At 40.5% G+C, this 15,062-nt stretch overlaps 1 protein-coding gene across 1 annotated transcript in view; it reads right to left on the bottom strand.

Moving 5' to 3' along the window:
- Positions 1-14,638, bottom strand: part of LOC143270304 (uncharacterized) — a 140,858-nt gene extending 126,220 nt beyond the window's left edge. Inside the window, exon 1 of the mRNA XM_076559728.1 lies at positions 12,571-14,638. The gene's annotated coding sequence lies outside the window, so the exon portion shown is untranslated. The remainder of the gene's footprint in view (positions 1-12,570) is intronic.
- Positions 14,639-15,062: the final 424 nt, after the last annotated feature.

The raw sequence follows: 15,062 nt of genomic DNA, 5'->3' as shown, positions 1-15,062 counted from the left end.
AAAGTTTACTGTAGTTGTGTGGGAGAGCATAGTCTGAGGCAGGGATATCTGGGGGAGTCCAGAGTGTTTAAGACCAGACTGAGCTGGGCCATGTGGAGAGAGTGGGAGGGAAGGGAAGAGATGGGAACCGGGTAGAGCAATCAGGAGGCCAAACATACAAAAGAGACAGGTGAACAAAATGTCTAAATTACATATGGAAGAGCCTCTGGGGGAAGGATAGCCCAGCCTCTGGGCAGAAGAGTTCAGGGTAGGGGGTTCAGTATGACAGCCATACCCTGTAACAGGAAGAAACTGAAGGATTCTGGGAGAAATTGGTGATGAAATCCAGATATGCTATGATAAATAGTCACCTCAGCCATTTGTCCCAAGCTTGAAACTTAACATCCCAGCCTTTTGTTGATAGAAAATCAGGCAGCAGTTAGAGCAGTCTGCAGCATTTGATTCCTTAGAAATCTGCTGGAAGAGACACATATTAGCAACAGAAGATAAAGCTGAGGAGGTTAGGGGGAAATTTGTTTCTTAGGTGCCCATTTGAAACCTTTAGTTCTACAGTCCTTGTCACCCTGGGAAGGGAGTCCCATGACCAGAGAAAGGGGAAGATTCCACCCTCAGGAATCGTCAGGTGGGGAAGCAGGCCATTGATTGACAAGAGTATATATCTGGAGTTCATTTGACATGTGAGAGGTGGAAGGAAGTAGATGACCTGAAGCTTACAAGACTTTTTTAAGTTTATATAAAGAGGTACAAGTTTTAGATATGTTAATATTACTACTGTTTGTAAAAATGTACTCATATCCACATGGTAGGAAGAGCAGTAGACTCATGCCCTTGGGTCATGGTAAAAGGTTGGGGTCCCAAAAATGATTCTGGATTAAAAGCATGAGCACTATTTAAGGTGATCTCAGAGAGGACAGAAACATTCTGAGGAGCAGAAGGGCAATAGCTCACTTGATCTTGATTTTAAATATGAAAAACAGCAGGGCATCATCTCTCCATCCAGAATACTGGATGTATATAGATTATTCTGGTGTTTTAGCTCAATAAGAAGAACTTTTAAGTCTGTACCTCAAAAACAACCAAATAGAATTTAAAATCTCATGCTTGTGACTATGACAAAAGAAGCAAAGCTTTACCAGAGCTAGATTAATAGCTTATCAGAACTGCATTGGTTAATAAGACTTTGAGCTTAGAAGTCTAAACATAAATGTAGCATGGTGAGAAACAGAAATTTGAAGCACTTCCTTCTTTTTATATACCTTAAATCAATATTTTATCACAATTTAAACTTTGACATCCTCACACCTTATATAAACTTACATTTACACAACTCAAAACCCCCTTTTTTTGGACCTTAAAATGTTGCAAAGATCCTGAAAGCTTAATCTTAAATGTTACACCTTTTTCTATCCAAATATTCACAATGAGACAGAGGTCATTGTAACACAATTATCTTTTTAAAAAATAGTAAAAGTTATACTGAAGTATGTTTTGTGAGTTTCTCTCCTTTGGAGTCTGATAACAGGGTAAATGATGACTAGACTCATTAGTAACTCCAGGAAAGTGAGGCCTGTGGGCATATTTTTACATATGAAGAGAACGGAGAAGGCAGCTGAAGTCATGCAAAAGCAGTTGGGTACTTGTTATTGATAAAGCTAGCTAGTCAATATCCTCAGATTTGAGAAGGATACATTGTAACTGGAAATATAATCTAAATCATTTGTGTATCAATTAAAATGAGAGTAACCCATTACCTAAACAGGTTACCATAGACTGTGTAGTCGGAAGATTTCTCCAGTCTGGCCTAGGCTTCGGTCCCACAGCCACTTATAAAATAATTACTCAGAGGCTTACACTAATTATGAACTGTATGACCATAACCTATGACTCAATTTTCTTGCTAGCAAGCTCTTATAACTGAACTCAGCCCATTTCTATTAATCTATATGTCACCACAGTTCAGTGGCTTTACCTGTGTACCATTACATGATGCTACATAGACAGCAGGATGTCTCCTCTGCCTTTGCCTTTCTTCTTCCTGTCTCTTTCCTGGATTTCCTGCCTGCTTCTAAGGTAGCTGCCTTGCCATAATCCAAACAGCTTTATTTATCAACCAATCAGAGCAACACATATTCACAACATAGAGAAAGATATGGCACAGCACTGTAGTGGTCTCCACAGTTTCAGTGGGGACAGTCGTTTTAGGTCTTTGGCTGTCATACAAGACAGCATAGGTGTAGCAAGAGCCCACAAATGTATATATCTCAATTTATTAAGGGGTACAATGGGAATACAGACTCACTAATACAAAGCAAGGTAGACATGCTACTGATCTGCTGCTGAACCAGATGCCAATATCCTCAAGACTGATGGAAACCAACTGCAAGCCATTCTCTACCACCTGACTCAGTCTTGACGAACCAAGAATATGAATGACAACTCTTCCTCAGCTCTTAAGGGGTCACATATGCAGACAAAGCCACAGCCTATGTCTTGTGGCCCAAAGCCATTAGCTAAATGGAATGATTTCCCACAATACATAGGACTTTTGCTGCCAGACCCAGGTCTGAGATTTTGTTCTGTGGCAGAGCAACTTGGGGGGTGACATTACTTTTACTAGACAAAGTATGGCAATGAATCCAAAAATATTCAGTTTGAGCAGAGACCTGACAGCAGGTAAGGGGTAGGACAGTTTTCCCAGTGGTTAGTTGCTGACAAATGGTCTTTCTGCATGCTGTGAATATGTATTGCTCTTGTTGGTTGATAAATAAAGCAATTTTGTCCCAATGCCAGGTAGAATAAGGTTAGGCATTACAATCAAACTAAGTACTGGATGTCGAAGAGTGGGGTCAGGGCAGAATATGCAAATATACATCGATGGATATAAATGGGTTAATTTAAGTGTAAGAGCTAACTAATAATATGTCTGAGCCCTCAGCCAAATGTTTATCATTAATATAAGCTTCTGAGTGGTTATTTGGGAACAGGCAGGCAGGAAAGATTCGTCCACTAACTTTAGTGCTACCACAATTTAGACAGAGTTGCCCTGTGCTCACTATATTCTTCGGATACTTTAATTGTTCCTTCTATGTTGGGGCAATTCTATCTGCAATAGGGAGCCTAAACTTTTTTTTTTTTTTTAATTTTAGTTTTTCAAGACAGGGTTTCTTTGTGTAGTTTTGGTGCCTGTCCTAGAACTCACTCTGTAGACCAGGCTGGCCTCAAAAGCTTAAACATTTTAAATGCCATATTCTGCAGATCTCTGAAGTATTTGAGAACCACCTGTCTATTAGGTATGTCTGAATAGACAAACTTTGCTTGCTTCTAGTCACTTGTTTTAGGATTAACTTTGAAAATGTATACAATAGGCTAAATGAGGCTTATTCTTATAATTAATTGTATTAGTGCGTAAAATGACTATAAGTATAGTTCTGAGCATATTAAAGAATTTTATCATTTAAAAGTTGACTAACCATTAACTTGTATTTCTTAATTATCTAAAAGTTACAATAAGTTAGGAGCTTTCATAAGACTAGGACTTGACATTTCAATTGTACTTAAGGTGACTGACCATTAACTGGCATTTCTTAATCATTCTTAAAAGTTTACAATAAGTGAGTAACTTTCATAAGAGTAGGAATATATGTTCCATCTCTGTTAGGTTTTTGCCTTAAAAATGTTTTTGTACTGGGGCTCTTTAGTATCAAAATAAAACTTTTAACCTTGGTATAGTCCATATAGAGGCTGGCAACTTTACTGATCCTTTTATAGTGTACCATGAATGAAAATGGGGGCAGTAAAGAAACCAAAATACACATTCTGAGCATGAAAAGGTATTTTCATGTCTAATTTCTTGAGTTCTTTACATATTTTGGAGATCAGCCCTCTTTCAGATGTGGAGTTGGTGAAGATCTTTTCCCATACTGTAAGCTGCTATTTTGTCTCACTGACAGTGTCCTTTACCAGACCCCGTTACCTATCCCTTCACTTGTAAGTTACCCCACAAAATAAACCTCCCTTTTAACTACATGGAATAGCCTTAATACTTTCACCAATATCTGGTGCTCACCTGGGACAAATTCCAACGGCCTGGGTGTCTCCCACCCTCATCTTCCTCCCCTGGCTGGCAGGCACTTGAAGAGCAGGGTACCACCTGCAGAGCTCTGGAAAACCAGGAAAAACTACATGATTTCATTTCTGAAAAAGAGCTAATCCCTTCTCCATTCTAAGGCAAGTTTAACTTCCAGACCAACGAAACTGACGTGAGACATTCTTCCTCCTCCTTGAGTGCTGGCTCCCTGCCCTATTCTGATGCTTCCACAGTTTCACCTAGTTAAAATAGACACTGGCACTGTCCCTGCTGGCACCCTACTTAGGCACAAGAAGGGCTTGGAGCCGTGCGTGCTGGCAGACCTCCTGTGGAAGAGAGTGGCTTAGAGTGGCCTGAAACTCTCCTCAGCCTGGAATTCTCGATGCCCTGAAGCTCCAGGGAGTTACCAGAAGAACTGCCTACTGCCTGTGCTCACTCTGCCACCTGCCAAGACATTCAACAGGACCTGCTTTGGAGCTATACCAATGCCTCCTGCTGGCTGAAAAGTGCTACTACACGCCCCCAAACCACTGAAAGGTAGATAGGCAAAACAGCGACTTATTTCAAGTTAAAGTACTTGATAATACTACACCTTAAAACTGACTAACAAATTTTGTGTAATTCTTGTAATATGGTCGACAACACTACCTCACAAGAACCTAAAAACCTTTTTGCCTGTATGATAAATGACATTTTCCTGGAAATATATGACCTTCCTAAGGCATATCTGGCCTGTACCATTTTGGCCTTCATCATAATAATTCACAGTGTTCAAACAATGGTTTAATAATAAGAACAAAGATGAGTCATTATTGGGGCTGATACAGGCTTTAAAAATAGCAATGAAGGCTTACAGAAAAAGATTCTCTCTCTGGAATCTGCTAACCAGGATTTACAGGCTTTCAAAGATAGCAGTGAAGGCTTACAGAAAAAGATGCTCTCTCTGGAATCTGCTACCAGGATTTACAGGCTTAAAAAGATAGCAGTGAAGGGTTACATAAAAAGATGCTCTCTATGGACTCTGGTAACCAGGATTTACAAGCTTTAAAAGATAGCAATAAAGACTCACATAAAAGGATTCTTTCTCTGGAATCTGCTAACCAGGATTTAGAGGCTATCAAAGATAGCAATGAAGGCTTACAGAAAAAGATTCTCTCTCTGGAATCTGCTAATCAGAATTTACAGGTTTTAAAAGATGGCCAAGGCTTTATGAGGACATTCATTCCCTTGTCTCACTCTCCTTGCTGACCTGCATTCCTTTGTTCCCAGCACTGAGTGACACAGGCAGTTTGACATGTTCAAAGCAATTCTCAATGACAAGGCACATCTGGCTTAATGGGCTGGGTTGTTTGGTGTCAACTTGATACAGGCTGAAATCACCTGGGAACCAGGGACCTATATTGAAAATGAATTCCTCTGCATGCTCAGGTAGTAAGCTGGATTGTAAGGCTTGTTCTTAATTAGTGATTGATAGGGAACACGCAGTTCAGTCAGTGGGGCTATTTCAAACCTAGAGTTCCTGGGTTCTATATGAAAGTAGCCTGGGCAGGTCATGGGGAGCAACAGAATAAGGGAACCCTTCCATGGCCTCTGCATCAGCTCTTTCCTCCAAATCTCTGCCCTGTTTGAGTTCCTGTCCTGACTACCTTTGATGACATGGAAGTGTAAGCCAGACACACCGTTTCCTCCCCAATATGTGTTTTTTTCTCATGGTGTCTCATCACAGCAAATAAACCAAAACTAAGACACATACCTGAAAACTTGCTCTAAAAAGAAATAAATAGCAATGTGTGGAAAATCAAAAGAAGTTTCTAATGACTGAGAGACATCAGAAATGTAGGAAACACAAATTATTGACATTATATACAAAAAATGCAAAAAAAAAAAAGAGAGGTACTGTGGTGTGTTGAATGAGAATGGCCTCCCTTAGCCCATATGTCCGCAAGCTTAGACATCAGGGAGTGATGCTACTAAGGAGGAATTAGGGGGTGAGGTGTTGTTGGAGAAGGTGTGGTCTTGGTGGAGTAGTCTATCACTGGGAATGAGCTTTGAGCTTTCAAGGGCCATAGCCAGGCCCACTGCTTTTCACTTTTCCTGCTGCATGTGGATCTGGAGGTAGAAGTATCTGCTACCATGTCTGCCTGGGTGCTGCCACACTCCCCACCATGATGATAATAGAATAAACATCTGAAACTGTAATGAAATGCTTTCTTTAAAATACTTGCCTTAGTCATGCTGTGTCCTCACAGCAATAGAACACTGACTGAGACAGGACCTGGTGCCAGGGAACAGGGTTCAGCTGTGACAGGCCAGACCATGCTGCCTGTTGATGGACTGTGGACCTTGGCACTTTGGATTAGGAAAGTGGCTGAATGTGTTGAGGGAGGGATAGTGGGCCATATTAGAAAGAGCTTGGAGGCAGAGGTGCAGAGACAAATGTAGATAATGATGGTCTGCTCAAGAGAAGTTAGTGGAGAATACCAGTAAGTGCCATAGAGACCATTCCAGTGGTATTGTGACAAAGAATGTGGACACTTTGGGCCCTGCTTTCTGAAGGAGGCTAAATAGAAGAGGTTTAGATTAATGGCATTGGGAGAAGAGATTTCAAGACAGACTAATATTTATTCTACACAGTGGTAATTTGTGGTCAGTCTTGTGAAGATTTACAATGAAAAGGAACAGTCGATGCCAAGATATCAATCTGACTCTGATACCTACCAAATCATCTCCAGTGCCCAAACACACACTTTTAATCAAACCTCAACTCTCTGAGCCCTCAGTTTTCAGTGTGAGCATCTGCATGCACACACACACAATTCTGATAATCTGTCAAGTTTACAAGTGGAGAGATGGCTCAGTAGGGAAGGCCACATATTGCTTTTGGAGAAGACTTGAGTTTCATCCCCAGATCTAACATGGTGATGCACAATAATGCCTACATCTTGCAGAGGATCTGATGCCCACTTTTGTCTTTTATGGGCACCAAACACTCGTCAAGAACATACATACATGGATGTAAAACACCCATACAGTTGAAATAAAATAAGGAAATTCAGTAAATTAAAAACACAACCCCCAAATCTCTTATACGTCACCATAGATAAACAGCCAGGGAAACACAGAAATGTGACAAATATCTGTAGCTAAAACTATAAATTAGTAATTAAAAGAATCAAAGAATTAGATAAAAGGATAGATTTCCATGACTGTAGACAGGGAGCTTCATTACTATGTCAGTACAGATTTAAGCTATAGATTCAACAATAGTCCAACAAAATATCTAACTATTAATGCTATCAACAACAGAAAAAATAAAAAAGATCACCATGAAGAACAAATTGTCTACACAAGACTAAGTAAATAGCACACATAGTGACATCAACTAGCTTGAAAACTTCCCATATACCTACAATAAGACTATACTATTTGGAAAATAATAAAGACATTAACAGAATAGCAGAAAAAACTTAGAAATGGACACAATAAAAATATAGTCGGTGTTGACAAATGAGGATATGAAACCCACCTCAAAGGATTTCATGTTTCCTTGGAGAAACCCACAGGACCTCACTGGTCACCATGAGAAGTCATGGGACCTCAAGGAACCTCATAAGACCACCTGGGTCATCATGGAAACTCTCACACAACCTCATAGGTCCTCTTTGCCCAGTGCTGCCATTTCCATCCATGCCTCCCATGACCAGCTGTCTTTGCCATTCACCTGCCAGTGAGTGCTTTTCCATTTGATTGCCATATGCTACTGCACAGGCCCCGTGAACTGCAGAGGTTTTTTGGCATTCTTTAGCTGTTTGTCCTATATATAATTGTGGTTTAATGATTTTGTGGTATCTTCTTCCTCAAACTTGGCCATTCCATCTCAAGTCTAGAGGTTGACACTTTCTATTTTAGTTTGAGATCCATCAATGGTTGATGAGCAATCAGTAAACCATGACTTATCCAAATGATTTCACCATTCTGTTGGTCCCTGCAGTTCATAGTTGCCTCTCTTGAAGGAGGGGTGACCACTTTAGGCTCTGAACTATTTCTTCAGTGCTAACCATATCCTAGTCACTAAGGAATTCTGATATGCACCATTTCCACTGTAATACCTTTCCTTCCATGCTGAGGACTCAGACTTTGAAGAGGTCCAATCCATCATTATAAGGAGTGCCCAGATCACCATAGGATAGTTGGCCTACACTATCAGGTTCTCCATGCCTCAAAAAAATGTAGATTTTTTTGGACAGGATATTTATGCTCCTTATATGGAAAGTGTTTGCAATAGAATCCATATGGTAAGTGTAGGGGGACTCTTTTTGCTTTATGAAGAGTCCATAGATGCCAATTAAGCAATAAATATGATGATATATATCGTCAGGATACCATCTGGTTAAACAGTGGTCAAGGTTGCATGCACAGAGAAGAGCATAAAGACAGCCACAAAAGCTGCTCTTTGCTACTGTCCCCATTGGAAATCATCTGCCTTTCTAGTAATTCTGTAGAGGATTTATTACAATAACCTGTAAACACTGCATCTGACTTTTGACCCTGAGTAGTGGCATTAAAATGGTGAACTACCACCCCTTTAAGAAACAAGCAAGCTATAGAGATCTGTCTGTCTCTGCAGGGATGAAGAGCATGGGCCATCACTGCTCTCTCATGCATCTTAGCTCCCAACCTAACTCTGAGAGATTTAGAAAAACAGTTTGAGCTGTAGTAACCCTTTGAATTTACTTTAAAAAATTTAAATCTCTTAACTGTAATTTTTAACAGCAAACAATAAAATTGTCCTTTTTGTTTAAGAAGAAAACTCAAAAGCTGATGTCCAAAATGTCATGAGTCACATTACAATCTATAGTCTAACACTGTAGCATGGAATTCAGACATGTGGTACAAGAAAACCCATGTTTCATTTCATGCCAGTAAGACAAGTGTGTTGTTGGTAAATTATCATTCGAATTTTTTTTTAATTTTTTTCTTGTCTGATCACATGAGTCTTCATATTATCTTGGATTGAATGACCAAGCTGATGAACTGTCACCTCTTATTAAGCAGGTCCTTCCTATTCAAACCTTACCTTTATCAATCCTGATGGTATTCCCCATTGTTTTTCTCCTGTGAAAGCAAAGGTAAAATTTCTTCCCCAATGGAACACATATCCCAGTTTCCATTCTGAGGTTAATGCATCTTTAAAATATACAATCTAATTTAATTCAAAAGTTATTTGTACTATACATTATCTCATTGTACCTATTGTCTATTCTCAAGGGCATATATAAATTTGATGTTAATAAACCACTGTGTAATCTAACATTGGGAGTTTTGATGCTGACAGATAGTGACTAGATCAAATTTGATATTGGGGCCTTCAGAAGGCCCACTTAGAACATTCCCCATGTCAAAGGTTTACCTTGTCTGTCCCTTCATTATCTGAATTCAGCATTACAACGCCAGCCTTTGCCACACCTTCTGCATACTCCAGGAGGCTGAGACCTTTTTAAATTATCTCTAGAAAAAATGATGTGCATTCTATGCAGGGGCTTTACCCATGAGCCACAACATTTCCTGGATTTTTTAAATATTGTACTGTACTCATGTTTATTGTCATAACTGAGTTTTGGGTCCAGAAGCTCAAAACTATCTACTAAGCCCATCTACAATATTTCTGCAATCACCCCATGTTCCACATTGGTTATGTTTCCCTTTCACAGTGAGCTTACACTCCCTGGTGTATTCTTGTGATGTAGGTGGCATATCAGAAGTTGTAACATGTGAAGTGTTGGAGAGTAATGGGAATCACAAGGAGAGTGTAGGGCGTCATGGTGAGATGGGGCTGGCTGAGCACAATTGGTAATGTCCCAGTCTAATCTCCCAGTGCAGGAGTCCTGGTCATCATTCTGCAGGCTGAGAAAGATGGTCCCTAAGGTTTTATATTGCAGAGGTCAATGATGGAGACTGAATGACTGAGCTGTCTCCTCAACAGGCTAGGGCTTGCATCAGCTGCATCTATAGCAAGACATATCCACACAACTCTGATCATAAATCAAATCCCCACATTCATTGGTCATAGATGGCTGAAGCAGGGACATGTCCCTGAGGCACCTGGCCCAGGCTGGATCCAGCAAACTATCCCTCTCTGTACAGAGATGGTTTTCACTATGTTCCATCACCTGACCATGCTCCACAGAGCCAGTAATAACTATATTGTCTGCAGCAAGTCTGTGATTTGACTTCTCAGGGCTTCACCTCCTCCTCTTCCTCTTCCTCCTCCTCAGACCTGGCCAGGATAGCCTGCTGTACCTCAAGGCCTCCTTTTGCAGAAAGGCTTCTTTGGAAGTTCTGTAATCTGAAGGGGGAAGCGGTTTAATGAGTGGTCATCCTGAGCCAGGATGCAACAAGGGACCTCTTCACTGGAACTAAGTACAAGATACCAGATTCAGGACAGGAGCTGTTCCAACTCAGAACTTGTGTTTGAATGCCCCAGGTGCTGAAAATGTTCCTCATTTAAATGTTTGGTAAGAAAAAAATTCAAACATTTACATTGTTACTCTTGAATGGATAACAGATCATGTTTTGATGTTCATGAAATGATGGCATCCATTGGCCTCTTCACGAGGGAAATATTCAGCTTCTAGGGATTTGAACTTGATCTCAGGTAAAACAAAGTACAAAAGGGGTGGAATATATAGGGCCAGAATGACAAACAGGAAAAGTAAAGCAATATGTGGACAATACAGCCATGAATTTATGGGTGTGTGATTTGTTACCACAATCAAAAACACAGATTATCTTTTAATGACTCAAGGCCCTGTGTACTCACAGCACAAATAAACCAGGCACTGTCCACTGTCTCAACTTTAGGGCAGCAAATACTTTGTCTATTTGGCTTTAGAGAGAAAGCCACAATGCCTCCCCTTTACGTACGGTCTCCATTGGAACATCTTAGGAATTCTAGAGTCTGGAGATGCCATGCTATGCCCAATAACGATAAAGTCAACTTGGAGTATAATATCAATTTATGAAATGCCCAATTTTGACCTGTGACATCCACACATGCACATTCACACAAAGAACACAAACAAAATGATACAACTGAGGGCTAGAGAGATGATTGTGGGGGTAGTGATACTCGCTGCCAAACCTGTTCTATCAGAGAACCATCCCTGGGAACCAAATGGTTGAAGGAGAAAATGGACTCAGGTAAGTTGTACTCTGCTGTGGGATGATTTGTATGTCCTGTGGTAGCCCTTCTTGGGTTCCTTGTGGCGTTACCCAGCAGGTCCGTATAGAGGATGATTAGGACCATGGGCCTGAGTGCAGGTGTTTGAGATGGTCTGCACTTGGTTGTGCTGGGGGATGGTCTGTATGTCAAGTTGTTCTGATTGGTCAATAAATAAAACCTGATCGGCCGTGGCTAGGCAAGAAAGATAGGCGGAACTAGCAGAGAGGAGAAATAAAAGTACAGAAAGGCAGAAGGAGACGCTGCAGCCGCCGCCATGACCAGAGAGGCTGCAGCCGCCGCCATGACCAGCAGCATGTGAAGATGCTGATAAGCCACCAGCCATGTGGCGAGGTATAGATTTGTAGAAATGGATTACTTTAAGATATAGATTTATGGAAATGAATTAATTTAAAATATAAGAATAGTTAATAAGAAGCCTGCCACGGCCATACAGTTTGAAAGCAATATAAGTCTGTGTTTACTTGGTTGGGTCTGAGCGGCTGTGGGACTGGCGGGTGGCAGAGGTTTGTTTTGACTGTGGGCAAGGCAGGGAAACTCCAGCTACAAATGGCGCCTGAACGTGGGGCTAAAGAAAAAAAGGGCTAAAGAAAAAAAGGGACTAAAGAATTGTTAAAAATCCTGCTACACATATATAACCAAAAATTTGTGTTGTTTAGAATCTCCAGCTGAGGGGGCCTCATTCCAGAAAGCCCACCTTTGGCAGCTCCTCCCCCCAGAGATGCCTGGGACCATGCCCATGCCTACTGGCTATTTAAGACCTGGCCATTAGAGCTGCCATGGGTGCTCTCCTCTTCTGTCTCATGCCTTCTTGAGAGACCCTGGAGTGCTCTGCTTTACTATGCTCTATTTATTAAATCTGGATTTATTAATTTGGTTTGATTTGACTTATTGCATCAGTGAAAGAGGAATCCAGCAACCAGGAATCCAGTACTTATCACAGACATACATATATATCAGCTTACACTTGAAAATTACTTGCCATGTCTTGGAGAATTTTGATAATGTTCTTCAATATTGTGGTCTTCCCATTTGTACCCTAAAATACAGTACCAGAAAATGTGATATATTACTGGAAATTAGGAACAATTGAAATTAATGTCTTTCAAGAACCTTAGAACAATGCCTGATATATTCACCAGATGTTTTTCTTCTTTAACATTCAAAACTATAGGAGATCACCAATCTCCAAGAAAGGCTTCTTCCCTTAAGTTAAAAACTGACAGAAAGCTCACATTCTTACCTACAATAGTGAGGCTCCAGTAGGTTTCCAGCATCACATCTTTGTAGACACTCTTCTGGGAAGGATTCCAGCAAAGCCCACTCTTCATGAGTGAAGTTCACATGCACATCCTCATAGGTCACTGCATCCTAAAGTATCCCATATATGTACATAATAGAAATGGTGAGACTGCATTGAAAATGTACACTTCATTGAGAATATATTTACATAATTCTATGTGCTTGATACATTCTATGACATGGGTCAGTCAATAGCAAATGCAGTCACCAACTCATTTTAAAAGGAAACATCAAGAGAGAATGACACCTTCCATTCCACTGTCCACAGAATAGATTATGGCACAGCAGGAGAAATGCCTAGGAATTTATACAGAGAGACATGCAAACAGAGTAACACTATCTACTATACATCAACAGAATTTTATCAAAATTATTAACTTCAAGAAAGGATGGGCAATAAGGGTGTGGTGGTGCACAACTCTAATCCCAATCCTCGGGAGGCAGAGACAGGTGAAATTTGTGATTTCTGAGCCTGCCTGGTCCATGTAGAGATTGCAAGGACAGCCAAAGGTACATAGTGAGACCCTGTCTCTAACAAAAAAACAAACAAACAAAAACAAAAAACAGAAAGCACTCAGGCATCACTCAAAATTTCTCCCTAGAGTTAAACATTCAAGCCAGTTCTATATTTGTCTGTTGACAGGTAAAACTAATAATTCCCAAGAAGCAAAGCATTTTTATTCAGTTGCTGTCTGGAAGATCAATGAGTTCTCAAGAACATTAGTAAAGTAAATGCTGATCCTAAAACAGTAAAACAAACACCAAAAGGGAAGGAGTATATACGGATGGGTTAACAGATACGATCACACATTTGAAAATAATGTAAAAATATAAAAACATACACAAAGGTAGGGACAATATTACACATTGACAATTCAGTGATTCAGGAGATCACTATTAATTTCATGAATGAATGGATTTTTGCTCTGAAAAATGAAACCAATGCCAAAGTTCTAAGTCATTACAGGGCTAAAGTTCAGCACAAGAGCAAATGCCTGACATGTACAAAAACCTGATTCAATCTGCCAAAAATATAAACATGAAAATATCAGGCAAGAAATATGGATTGGCAAGGAAAAGCAATTGCTTCTACTTTACTTTACATTGTTTCAGAATGAAGTTTGTTCTGTTGGTGATGGCATGCCTACATGAGAAGTAAGGGGGCTGCTCACTTTCAACAAAACAAAGATATATGGTGAGACTATAGTCCTCCATAAAGGATCTATGGTGATATTTTAATTGTACTGAAATGTGATTTTATTTGTATGTTAATAAATAACGTTGCCTGTGGGTCAGAGCTAATAGCAAGCCAGAGCAGAAACTCAGCAGTGGTGGTGCACATCTTTAATCCCAGCTCTTGGGAGGCAGAGCTAGGTGGATCTCTGTTTGGTCAAGGATACAGCCAGCATGGAGACACATGCCTTTAATCTCAATACCAACCATAGAAGACCTGGAGTAGTTCACAGGCAGTGAAGAGGTCATGTGGTTGGGTTTATGACCAATGAGAAGTCAGAATAGAAAGTTTATAAAAAACACAAACAGATAGGAAGTAGCTCTCTTGCTGAAGAGGACAACAGCAGCAGTGCAGGGTAAGGTTCTTAGCTCTGACCTCTTGGGCTTTCATCTCTGCATTGGCTCTGGGTTTCTTATTTAACAAGAATGTTCATCTACATTTGGCACCCATTGGGCAAGAATTCATTAAAAACCACTTGGCTTGGCTTGGCAGCAGGTCCAGTTTCCCGCCTAGGCGGCCTGGCTCCCTAGCTCAGGCCCAGGTCAGTTTAGTCTCAGGCCAGACTGACTGTAGCCCCAAGCGGTTACCCACAGCTGGAGCTGCTTGCTTAAAGCTGGTGCTACAAACAACTCAGGCCTGCCCTGCCAGAGCTACCACTAATTGCTGTGGTCAGAGTTTAAGAAAGCCAGAGCCCAGGCTGGATTTAAGCTTTTAGCCAGAACTACTTGTGGCTACACTTTCTTGCTTGCTTTCTTTTCTCTCTCTCTCTCTCTCTCTCTCTCTCTCTCTCTCTCTCTCTCTCTCTCTCTCTCTCTTTGGATTCACACCTTAGACACTAGGTAGCTGTTTTGAAATTTCCTCAGATTTCTACTGTTCTATGCAGACTTGGTAAGTCATTTAAGATATCAGATATTTTAAAGGAAACTATTTAAAAGAGAATTTTTTTCCACATTAAAAAAAATGGGTTTTGCCTTTAATCCCAGCACTCAGGAGGCAGAGGCAGGCAGATCTCTGTGAGTTCAAGGCCAGCCTAGTCTACCAAGCGAGTTCCAGGAAAGGTGCAAAGCTACATAGAGAAACCCTGTCTCGAAAACACCAAAAAAAAGGGGGGGGGCTTTATGTGTACATTGGAAGAAAATTGGGCTTTGTTTGAAATTTTAGGGAGTCTGACAATGGAACAACTATATGAGATTAATGTT

Source organism: Peromyscus maniculatus, chromosome 22 (genome assembly GCF_049852395.1).
Source record: "Peromyscus maniculatus bairdii isolate BWxNUB_F1_BW_parent chromosome 22, HU_Pman_BW_mat_3.1, whole genome shotgun sequence".
NCBI classification, from domain to species: Eukaryota; Metazoa; Chordata; class Mammalia; order Rodentia; family Cricetidae; genus Peromyscus; species Peromyscus maniculatus.
This window is presented reverse-complemented; position numbering and strand designations above follow the sequence as displayed.